Source organism: Manacus candei, unplaced genomic scaffold, assembly GCF_025592945.1.
Source record: "Manacus candei isolate 608988 ecotype Guabito, Panama unplaced genomic scaffold, ASM2559294v1 h1tg000045l, whole genome shotgun sequence".
In the NCBI taxonomy this organism is placed as follows: Eukaryota; Metazoa; Chordata; class Aves; order Passeriformes; family Pipridae; genus Manacus; species Manacus candei.
Window position 1 is genome coordinate 8,621,711 of NW_026138093.1, and position 12,393 is coordinate 8,634,103.

The 12,393-nt window shown below is 50.7% G+C and overlaps 1 pseudogene; it reads left to right on the forward strand.

Moving 5' to 3' along the window:
• The first annotated feature begins 3,452 nt into the window (after nucleotides 1-3,452).
• Nucleotides 3,453-8,267, forward strand: LOC127475033 (BTB/POZ domain-containing protein KCTD9-like; annotated as a pseudogene).
• The last annotated feature ends 4,126 nt before the right edge of the window (nucleotides 8,268-12,393 follow it).

Genomic DNA, 12,393 nt, shown 5'->3' on the forward strand with positions numbered 1-12,393 from the left:
CAACATCACATCCAAAGATACAGAATCTTACAGAGATGCACACAAATATAGACCTATACATATCTATGTATGTATATCTATCTACCTATACATATCTATACATATCTATACAAATACACACAAGAAAGTCTGGGGTTCCTGATGAGAGTTCTACACAGGTAATGAACAGAGGACTGGTTTGATGTGTCATACAACTGTGGGGACCATGAACGTAAGCTCTGAGCTTTGCTTTATTCTCCTGGTTTGTAACTGCCCGCCTTCCCTTTGGGGGGAACACAGGCCTCTATTTTGCACAGTCTGTTTTGTTTCACTTGGCAGTGTAGACTTGGGGCAGAAGAGTTTTTGAAGCCAAACAGCTCGATGCAGATTCAGTTCCTTTAGTGGTGCCTAAAACTCAGGAGCTGGACCCCACGGTGCTGGTGGGACCCTCCCAACTCAGCACGGTCCATGATTCCATCAAGTCCAACTGTCAGGCCAGCACTGCCCCAGCAACCCCCAAACCACTAAAGCGTGTCAGCCATGGCCAGATGCAGGCGCCTCTGAAACACCTGCCGGGGTGCTGGCTCCGCCTGGGCAACCCATTGCAGTGCCCGAGCCCCCCCGAAAAATACGGCGAGAAACCTTTGTCCAGGAGCTGACCTGAAGCTCCCCTGCCTCAGCCTCGGGCCACGTCCCCCGCTCCTCCCAGCGCGGGCTCCTTTCCAGCAGCCCCCTCGGCAGAAGGCGGCTCAGGGCTCCCCTCTGCCCCCCCGGCCGGCTCCGCTCCGGCCCCGCTCCCGCCACGGCCCCGCTCGGCTCTGCACGGGGAAGGAACGCGCCCAGCCCCGGCCCGACACCCCCGGAGGCCGCTCACCGGGGATTCCTGCCCGGGGTTCACTTGCCAGGGGTTGTTCACCGCGGGTCATTCACCGGGGGTCCCTCCGCAGGGGTCACTTACCGGGGCTTCTTCCCCGCGGGTCGCTCACCGGGTGTCACTTACTGGGGGTCGCTCACCGGGGGTCGTTCACCAGCGGCCACTCGCCGGGGGCCGCACACGGGGGGGTCCCTCCCCCGGGGTCGCGCACCGGGGGCCACTCGCCGGGGGTCTCGGGGCCGCTGCCCGGGGTCTCTGCCCGGGGGCCGCTCAGCGGCAGCGCTCCCGCTCCCGGCCCCGCCCCACCCGCTCCCACCCAAACCCCACCAACCGCCCCTCTCGGCCCCGCCCCCGCCCCGCCCAATCCCCGCCTCGCCCCGCCCACTCCGCCGCCTCCCATTGGCTGCGCACCTTCGGCCCTGGAGCGAGGAGCGCGCGGGGAGCGTTGCCTGGAAACCGGCCAGGGAATCCCGGGAATCCTCGAGGCGCCGGCGCTGCCCCCCCACTCCTGGAGCAGCGGCCGGGCCCGCCCGGGGAGCGGGCACTCAGCGCCCGGCTGCGGCCGCCAAAACGGCCAGGGAAGCAGGCGCGCGGGAGGCGGGCTCCGGGCCCCGGGCAGCGAGGAGCCCTGAAAAGAACAAAAGTGTTGGAAGAGAGGGAACTCATCGCACCGTCACAGAACAGGCTGAGGTGGAAGGGACCCACGAGGAGCCTCGAGTCCAAGCCTTTGCCCGGCACAGCACCGACCCCAAGAGTCACACCGTGTGCCTGAACTCTGCCAGATCACAGTCCAGCATCAGCTTCATGTACCGTGAGGCCCCACGTGTGTGTTTGCTCCCCGTGTCTGGTGGGAGAGATGACACTCCCTTAGAGTGGAATAAAGATTATCCTAGACTGGAACTGGCAGCTGTGATAAACTGTATCCCGAGAGCATTTAACTGGTAGCAGTTTTCCCTGGGCTCTAGCTTGCTATTTATTGTAGTTATTTGCAGACAGGAAAAGTGAGAGAATTAAAAAATCTCTTTCTCCTTGCCCCCTCCACAACAAGTTTGAGGACATGTGGGTGTTGAAACATAGCTTAACAAACAGTCCAGCCTTGAGAGAGTGGGGAGAGCACAGGGGGGCTCAGTTTAACCATTTGTCTGGTTTTCTTCCTTTCGAAGGAGGATTTATTTTTCTTAGGTGGGAAATTACCAAAAATAGACAGCAAAATCAGACTGCAGTTCAGAGATCACACTCTCATCTCTGTGGAACCAGATCAAGAGAATGCTGTGGGTACAGTGAAGCCACCCCTGTACATTTGGGGTGGGCTGGGGAGTGCATGTGAGGCATGGGAGTTGTTGCTCTCCTGTGCAAAAGGTCTGTAAGGGTCATGCAGTTACACTGAGCTGGATCCTGCATCCCATTAGGGTTTGTTAGGATACTGTGGGGTTGTTTGTTGAGTGATATGGCACATTCCAACCTTCTGGAGGGGGGGCTTCAAAACTAAATTCAGCCTATGATTCTGTATGGGAGGTACATGGCTTTTGTCTCAGGTTTGATGGGGTAGATCATTACAGCAGCTAAATGGCCTCTACAGGTCTTGATACTAGGGTTTTTTTCTATTCTTTGTATTTAAGAACAGGAATAATTTATAAAAATAGGTTTTCTCAGGAGAGGGAATTCTGCTGGTTGCAGCTGCTGCTGTGGCTGCATTTAGTCTTCACTTCTGGGTTATCTCTGTATCCAAGCAGGTGCCAGGGGCACTACTAAGTTGTTCCACAACATTGATCCATGCATCTTGCATTATGCTGTGTTTATACTGCTTCTTATCCATGAAGGTTTTTTAGTATGAAATTGTAGAAGTGCTTTTTATCTCACTTTAAAAAAAAAAAAAAAAGGCTTGGGACACACAGCAAAGATTATCTTGTACAGTTTGGGGTTTGTTTGGAGGAATTGAATGTTTCTCAAGAAAAACACACCACAACTGTCTGATTTTTTCCTCCATCTTGCTTGTGTCCATATTGAGACTGTGTAGGTTTTGGAGACTTTTTCCCCCTAATTTTTGGGCCACCTTGCCTTCTGATGTCACACAGATCAACCCGGGATGACAGGACACATGGAAGACCTGTGTCCACAAATTCCATGTGCAACCTGCCCAGAGAGCTCTGAATTGCTTTGCACAGCTCTGACCAAGGACTGAGGATGGGCATGTGATTTTTAAGAAACAGATCAGTATCAGACTGGAAATGTGTTGATGCACACCTGTTCATTAATACTTTCCCTTAAATGGCCTGTTTTCTGTACAGCATCACTCCTGGGACTCTAGCAGGGGCAGTTTTAAGGCAGCAGATGATTGTAAATAAATTTTCAGAGGTGTTTTGGAGAGTCCCTTATTGCTGTCGGAGGTGGCTGTTGGACAATTCATTTGGGAGGGTGACTTGCATGCTTTGTTGTAAGAGTGACTCCAGAATTCAGGAGCATTGGCAAGTGCAGTGAGATGAGTCTGAGGCTGTGGATCACATGTGACTGTTTCCTCCCTGCTGTCTTTTAGGATGAAATCCGCAGGGAGATGGTTTATGTGTATCATTCCTTAAGGAACAGGAGAGACACTCCCATGATGGGGACAGATGACACTGGCAGTGAGGATGGCACGGCCCAGGTTTGTTCCTGCAGACACCCCAAAACTTATCTTTCCATGGTGGGTTTTGCTGCATGAGATGAGCTTGCCCAGAATGGCAGCAGGGCCTGGGTTCTGCCGTGATCCTCAGCACCCAGAGCCTTTCTGCCCAGCCCTGCAGTGCCCAGAGGAGATGAGGCTGCACCACAGAGGCAGTTCAACAGTGGAACTGAGCAATGTGATCTCATGCTTAATTAAACACTCGAGATGTTAACAGGATTTCTGGTGCATGCCTTATGGCCCAGTGAGCAAAGCTACTGGAGCAACTAAAACCAGCTCTTACTGGTGTGTCCTTAGCACATCCTCTACTGAGGCTACTGGATAGGCCAGCAGATATTCCCTAGGGATCACTGCCATGCTAAACCCATGTTAGATTCTGTATCCAATGGAACACACTGCAGGGGTGTTCATTGTAGGGTAGGGTGGGTCAGCACTGTGAGTAAAGACCTACCTTGTTCTGAAATGTACTTTTCAGGTTGTCTCTGTTCCTGCTCGCAGGTACAGTGTGCTTCTGCTGGGTCATAAATCCTTCCTAAGCATGGCTTTGAGCTTTGGAACCTTTATTTCTGCTTTTTTGGCAGTGAGATGCTGTGTCTTAGCTCTGTGATCCGAAACACTGGAATGGCAAAACAGGGCACAGTCTGTCCTTGTCTCGGTAATTACAGCAAGGCTTTTGGCCTGGCACTTATTTTTCTTTGGAAGTAAATCTCACTGGTCCTCCAGAGCTGAGGTTGTACACTGGCACCTGAACAACATGTGCAGATCCCAGAATATTCCTTCTTGCCCTTGAAGACTCCAGGCCTGGGAATGGAGCTCCTCTGTGGTTGTGTCAAACTATATCCAAAGACTGCGTGTGGCAGCTAGAAATAAACTTCTGTGAGCTTCCAGAAATAATGGGTAGGGCTGGGCAAGAGTGTAAGTTTAAGGCTATTTAATTCTTCCATGTGTAAACCACAGGAGAAAGCCACGTGCTGTAAACATCCCCACCTCCAAAAGCGTGCTGGAACACGGAATAGAGTTCAGCATTTTCCCTACGAAGATAAAACAGGCCTGGATAAAACCGAGTCTTCTGGAGAATGCTCTCAGTGACCCCAGTGCCATGTGGGAAGGGAGCACATTCCTGCTGCTCCCTCCCCACAGCCTCACACACTGCTGTGCAATAAGGACACTGCTCTCAGCTGAAGGATTTTTTTTCTGCTTCTTCCCCAGCAGACTCACGGGTTGCGCTTTCCTTTGTCATACTTGGAAGCACTGAAGCAGGTTTGGAGGAGCAGCACTGTTCATGTTAAAGAGCTTAACCTCACCTCAGATGAAGAGAAGGCAAACCTTGCCTTGTCCCTGTGGAGTGAATGTCTGATTGAAGTTCTTTGATGCTTCTGTGAATTAGCTGCTCCTCTAAAGGAGTGTTTCTGTCTATTAAGTATCTCCTGAGAGCGAGGCTTATTAAATTACTTTTTTATCCATCCAGCCTCTGGTTTGTGGTGCTGTCTAAACAAATACTTTATCCATCCAGCCTCTGGTTTGTGGTGCTGTCTAAACAAATACTTGCTTTTCTTTCCTCAGTTTTAGGAAACTGGGCATGGGGAAAAACAGGTAAGCTGCTCACTGTCTAGTGAGCTACAGCTCCATGTCTGGGGATGCACAAAGTCACTCCTAGTAACACCAATGCTGTGGTATCCCCTTCCATCTGGAGAGCTGCTAAAGTTATACATGGGGCAGGATCCAGAACCTTGGGCATAGAACAGTAACTTGTTTTTTTTTCATTTGTAAAGTTCAGCAGCAAGAAAACACGTTTGTTCAGTTTGACTGCCCTGACAGGACAGAAGCTTCTCAGTAGAAGCTGTGTGTGTGTAACAGTTTGTTTGGATACATGTCCGGAATAAAGACAAGTGCCAGAAATATTCAAACACACAAAATATCTTTTATTACAGTGAGAATAATAATAATAGTAATAAACTTAGCAAGAGGAATTAAAAACTAAAAAGGATACAAAGTAACTAGCATATCGGGTGGCATTAAAACAAATACTACGAACAACATTTAATACAGTATTAACTAGTGAAAAGGGATACCAAAAAGGATCTTAACACAGTATTATGGATAACACGATATTGGTTAGTAAAGAGGGAAACTAAAGGAAAAAATACTATAAACATAAAAGGGGAGTTAAAGGAACACTAAAAGGATATTAAAAAGTTTGTTCTCTCAGTTGCTTCCTATCAATAAACTGTGCTTACCCACACAGACAGGCCAGGGCTGCCAGGATCTGCAGCAGCTGGTCGGTGCCCGTGCTTAGCGGGCGTCCCCATGGAACAACACAGTCTCCATGGCAGGATGAGGATCGCTCACCCCAGCAGTCCTGACACCCCATTTTATCAGCTCTACGTTACACCACGTAGGGCCAGTACCCAGTATAAGGTGATGTCTGAGTGGCAGCCAAACACCACCTAAATCATTACCTAATGGCAACAGTCTGTGCATGCCCTGCTGTAGGGCAAGGGGCCAGCGACCCCTGCCCACAGAATCTTCCTCCCATCATCATCTTTCTCACCCCTGTGTATGACCTCTACCACTGTGTTTCAAGGGTAGATGTATCTATCTTGCAATATGTAGCAAAACCAAGGAAGAACTCAGCTCTGATAATAGGGGATATCAGGCTGACTTGCTAAAAAGCACAATGGACCTTACAATTCGCTTGTGCCATGAAGTTCCATTGTACCATACTCTGGCTGGTTTCACATCCTGATATGATTCCTTTCTCACGCCTCTATGCTCCATTGATCATCTAATTCAAAAGTACCCCCCTTACATTTGTTTAAATGTAAAATGAACCAAGGACAATTTTTGAGAGCTTTGCATTTAGATTTCATTAGTCTGAAGTAGTAAAATAAATGGTCTTGTGTATATTTGTCTATATAGAATCATGGACTGGTTTGGGTTGGAAGGGACCTTAAAGGTCTTCTCATTCCACCCCCTGCCATGGGCAGGGACACCTTCCACTAGAGCAGGTTGATCCAAGCTGTCCTTGGACACTTGCAGGGATCCAGGGGCAGCCACAGCTTCTCTGGGAATTCCATCCCTGCCTGTCCCCACCCTTCCAGGGAAGGATTTCTTCCCAGTCTCCCATCTAACCCTGCCCTCTTTCAGTTGAAAAACCATTGCCCCTTGTCCTGTCCCTCCAGGCCCATATCAAAAGTCCCTCTCCCTCCTTTTTAGAAGCCCCCTTCCCTGGTGGGGTGTCTTCAGCTCCTCCCAGGACCTGTGTGTGTCTGTATCTATCTTGTATCTGTCTATATTTATAGACAGGATATATTTTAATACATTTCTATCCATATATTTAGACATAGATATTTACACACTGTAAATATTAATGCACACCTATCTGCACAATGATGATAACTTTGTGTCCAGACCTACCCCTTCCCCTGTGTAACCTTTTTGGGGGGTTTATTCCTTGGGATTTCCAGGGTCTCACTTTCAGTGGAGCAGATCTTTCCCACCTGGATCTTTGCTACATCAACTTCAAGGTGGCCAATCTGAGCCGCTGCAACCTGGCCCGTGCCAACCTGTGCTGTGCCAGCCTGGAGAGGGCTGACCTGTCAGGCTCTGTGCTGGATGGAAGAGCTGCTGCAGCTTGGGAGGGCTGGGCTTGTGTTAACAGAGAGGAGCTGGAACAAACAGAGGGGTGTAAAACATCGAGTTCTTAAATATATTCTAGAGTTGTTCTGGTTCCCAAAGCTTTTACACTTCCTCCCAGTAATGATTTAATGGGATTGACTCCCAAAGCAGAAATTAAAACTGTCTTCTTGATTGTCTTTGGTGTTGTTCTTCCGGCTCTCAGTGACTCCTGTCTGTGCCAGTGTGCCAACCTGCCAGGGGTGAAGATGCTGCGCTCCAACGCAGAGGGAGCGTCCCTGAAAGGCTGCAACTCTGAGGACCCATCAGGCCTTCAAGCTAATCTGGAAGGTGAGAAGCTTTTGCCTTGTCAATCTGTGCCAACTGAAGCCTGTGTTTGTGCATTTCTATGGCCCAGAAAAGGTCCAGCTGTGGTTTGTCCAACCCTGAGAAGGGCCCACAAGGGCTGCACTGAGTCTGTGACCATCTCAGCCCCAAATCCCCTTGTCCTCCTCCAATTCACACAGCTCTGAGGCAGCACCAGTGTGCAGCTGCTGTGTTTCTGACTGGTTTTCCTCACAGAACTCCTTTCTGTGTGTGTTCCAGGTGCCAGCCTGAAAGGAGTGGCCATGGAGGGCAGTCAGATGACAGGAATGAACCTCCGAGTTGCAACGCTGAGAAACATCAAACTAAAGAACTGAAACCTCAGGGGAGCAACGTTGGCAGGAACTGATTTGGAAGTGAGTTGGGATTCATTTTCCATCCTATTCCTTTCTCTCCTCTAGTCAGCTGGTAATTTGGGGGATTGCTGGCTTTTGGCTGACCTCTCCAGCTTCAGAGTACAATGGAGTTCAGGTAAATGGACTTCAAGTAAAGCTTTGAACAGAGTTCTGGGTGCATTCCATTGACACTTCTTTTTCTTTTCCCTTCTGAATTGTGACCTATCAGGTTGTGACCTCCAGGAAGCCAATTTGAGGGGCTCTGATGTGAAAGGAGCCATCTCTGAAGAGATGCTGACCCCCCTGCACATGTCCCAGAGCCTCAGATAGGGAAGAGAACACGTCAAAGAGGAAGGAATCCAAACATTTGTCGTGACTTTCTTCACCTCCTCCCCTTCCTGAGTTAGAAGGAATGGTTATTAGACAATTTCCATTTGCAGTAGTGCCTAAGTAGACTCTTTCTGATCACTTTTGGGGAGGGAATTTTTGTTTCAGAGGTGGAGAGAGAGAGTTTCTCCCTTTGTGAAGAGAGTGAGGAAGTGGGCTGGTTGTGAAACCAGAAAGTGGGGCTGGTTTGGGGGGGAGGGTTCAAGGCTTTCATTGTTTAGCATTGCCTGACTTTGGAATGCATTTTAATTTCTAAAGCACAATATATGCAATTCTATTTGTTAAGTCTGTAGCTGCAATATGAATAGAAAATGTTATTGCTGTATAGTAGCAAAGAAAGTGGAGGTTTCCAGGTAGACAAGTGTCTTTACAGTCAGTGTCTTCATTCCTGCAGGGTGTTAATGCCAGGGGTGGTCACACAGTGCCCACAGGACGTGTTTAGGTCTCTGCTGGGCTGGAAACAGTGGGGAACTGTCCTCAGAGGTCCTAAATTGCTGTGGAGTAGTTGGAGTGCAGGGTTAGAGCAGCTTTATCCCCTCAAATGTGCAGAGGAAGCTGCTGCCCCTGCAGGGACCTGCCCAGAGCCCGGATTGAGTTCCCCCTGGAAGATCCCTGAGCAGAAATGGGATGTCTTAGTCAATGCTCTCCAAAGGAGTGTGAAATTGCACTCTCAATCCCAGCTGGGAAGAAAAATTCCCCTGCTTCCACATGTCCTGAGCACTCCAGACTGGAGTTCCTGTAGTTTTTTCCTTCTTTGTTGGGAATTCAATGGACAGAGGAAAACACAGAAGTGTCCCCAAAGCAGAGAGAAGCTCTGGGGCCACAGCACCTGCTCCCCCCTCTTCTCATCCCTTCAGTAGATTAAGAAATGGCCCTCAATGTTTCCCCTCAGTGTACTCTTCAAATCCTCCTTGAAAGAATGGGCATAATCCCATTTGCCAGCCAGATCCACTTTGTGTTGCTTAAAGTGGCTGTAAAAGCCTCTTGCCTGGGGCCAAGTGCCCCTTCCACACTTGTTTTACCTGTGGAAAAAAGCAGGGAAAGCATTTTTTTGTGTGGGTACCCTTCAAATCTCAGTGTTTGTGATCTTGGGAATCCTCTTGGACCTGGAACAATGGCAGATTATCTGTTGTCATGGGATTTGTACCTGGAGATTGTTTTGGTCTGTGTTTAAATCTTCCTTGAAAATACAACTGATAGAAAACAATGTAAAAAAAAAAAAAAAAAAGGAAAAAGAAAAAAAAAAAGACAAAAAGGCCATACGAAGAAAAAAAGGGAGGAAAGAGAGAAAAAGGAGAAAAAAGAGGGAAAAAAAAGACAGAAAAAAACAAGAAAAAAATGAGACAAATAATAAAAAAAAGAAAGAAAAAAGAGAAAAAAGGAAAAAAAGGAAGCAGAAAGAAAAAAGGAGATGAAAAAAGAAAGAGAAAAGAGAAAAAAAAAAGTCAGAAAAACAATAAAACCAAAAAAATTATTATCCTCACTCTGCTCAAGTGCAAATGGCCGCTCTGATCCGCCGCAAGAACTACAACTCCCATGGTGCCCCGCGCAAAGCGCAGGCGCGGCGATTGGCGTTCGGGGGCGTGGCCGCGCGCTGATTGGCTGCGCCGGTACTCCTTGAATGCGGTGCGCGCGCAGAGCGCCGTGCTGACTTCCGTGAATCGGTGATGGCGGCGGGTCCTGCCTTTGTCTGTGAGAGCTGGCGGGGGGTGCGGGAGAGCGGGGTCTGGGGATCGCCTCGGGGGCTGCGGGGAGCGCGGCTGGGGGGGGAAAGGCTGGAGGGCTCGGGAGGGTTTAGCGCGGGGGTTCGAGGGTTCCCGAGGGTCAGAGCGCAGGGCCTTGGAACCGTCTCGGGGGCCGCGGGGCCCGGGGGTCTCCCAAGAACCCGGATGTTCGATTCGATTGCCGAGAAAGTCCCTCGGAAAAAAAAAATCAGAACCATCCAACGAAAAAAAGAACCCTGAAAAAAGGAAAAGTGAGAAAAAGGTGAAGGAAAAACTACAAGGGCCAGGATGATTTTATTGCTTTGGTTCGGTTTTTCCTTGTTCTCCTCCTTCTCAGATTCTTTACTGCCTTCCTTTACGGAAAGTTCTTCTGCTGTTCTGTGGTTTTGTGGTCCGTTAGGGGCTTTTAGGGGTCCCTAAGGAGGTTTTTGAGGGTCTCTGAGGGGGTTTGGTTTCCTGGGGGGACTTAGGGGGAGGTTGAAGGTCCTTGAAGGGGTTTGGGAATCCCTGAGGGAGTTTTGGAGTCTCTGAGGGAATTGGGAGGTCCTGGGGGGCTTGCAGGGGGTGTCTTTGAAGGAGTTTTCTGGGTTTCTAGAGGGATTTCAGAAGTCCCAGACGGTTTTGAGGGTACCTGAGGGGGTTTTTGGGGTCCCTGAAAGGACCTGGGGGGTCCCAAGTGGGTTTTGCAGGTCACTGAGAGGGTTTAGGGGGTCCTGGAGGGGGATGAGGTCTCTGAGGGGATTTGTGGGGTCTTTAAGGAGGTTTTGATGGGTCCAGAGGTGGATTTCTGAGGGGATTTCAGGGGTTTTGAGAAGATTTTATGGGATCTCTGTGTCGGCAAACCAACCCCAGGGAAAGGGGATCCCAATTCCCCCCCCGAACCCCAGAGACCCCCAAAACTCAGCAGACAGAGACCCCACAGGGAAGAGGGCTGGAGGGTCCCCTAAATCCTAGCAGTGGGGTTCAGGGGATCTCCCAGCCCTCAGGGGAGGGGTCCTGTGGGTGCCCCCCAAAATGCAGGGGGGACATGTAGCAGAACCGAGTAAGGGGATCCCAGTGCCCCCAGTATAGCCCAGTGACCTCCCAGTGACCCTCAGTGCAGCCCAGTAACCCCCTCAGTGACCAGCCAGTGTGTCCCAGTGACCTCCCACTGCCCCCCAGTATGGCCCAGTGAGCACCCAGTAACCCCCAGTATGGCCCAGTAACCTGTCTGTGCCTCCCCTTGTGTCCTGGTAATCCCCCAGTACCTCCCCAGTCCCTCCCAGTGCCCTCCCAGCATCCCTCAGTAACCTTCCAGTCCCTCCCAGTGCCCCCTGGTTCCCCCCAGTGTGTCCCAGTATCCCCCAGTAACCACCCAGTGTCCCCCAAATCCCCTCAACTGTCCCCAACGTGTCCCCAGATACCCTTGGCCTTTCTGTGAGTGTGTGGGGGGGCGTTTTTGGTGTCAGAGAGTCCAGGGGGGCTCCTGGGATGAGATGGAGGGTTGGGGACATCAGGGATGGGGTTTGGGGACAGTGGGGAGGGGTTTATGGACAGTGGAATTGGGGGTGTCAAGGAGGGAATAATGGCCATGGAGAGGCCCTGGCGATGCTGGAGACACCAGGGTTATCTTGGGGTGTCAAGAGGGGAATTAGGGACACCAAGTGGGTCTTGGGGACACCAAGGGGGATCTCAGGGTTCACCTGCTTGTGGTGCTGCCCCCGCAAAATCCCTTCCAACCCCACCCCAAGAGGGATCACCCACACCCTGGGACAGGAACACAGTGGGCTGTACTGGGGGCACTGGGCTGTACTGGGAGGGCACTCAGCGTCCCTGGAGGTGTTGAAGGTGAGAGTGGATGTGGCCTCAGTGCCATGGTCTGGGAAGCACAGCGGGGTTGGATCCAGGGTTGGACTTGATGATCTCAGAGGTCTTTTCCAACGTGGCTGATTCTGTGATTCTCTGATTGCCATTCCTATGGCAGCACATGCTTGAGGCTCCATCCCCAGGGTGACAGAGATGTCTGTCCATATCTATCTCCAAGGTTAGTCTGTAAATGTGTGGTGTTAGAAAAGCAGAATAAGTTGTGGGATGGTTGTAGAAGGAGAAAGAAGCCCAGAGGCCAGTGCAAGCAGGCAGCCCTGAGCTTGCACATGATGTCCCCTCCCTGCAGGTTCCTGTCCTTGAGCCCAGGCCCTGAGGTGAGGCTGAGAAGTGGCGCGGAGGTGAGCCCAGAGCTGTCCCTGAGGTGAGGCTGAGAATAAGTGTAAGGCAGAGGTGCTGCTGAGGAAGGAGAGCCCTGTGGTGGGGAAGAGGCGGAGGTTCCTCCCCCCAAGAAGGTGCTGTGTCCATCCCCTGTGTGCCAGGTGAGCTGGGGCTTTGCTGCAGAGCTGCGGGCGCTGATTTGAGCGTCTCCAAGTGCTGAGATGGTGGGCACCCAGGAACACAAACTGTGCC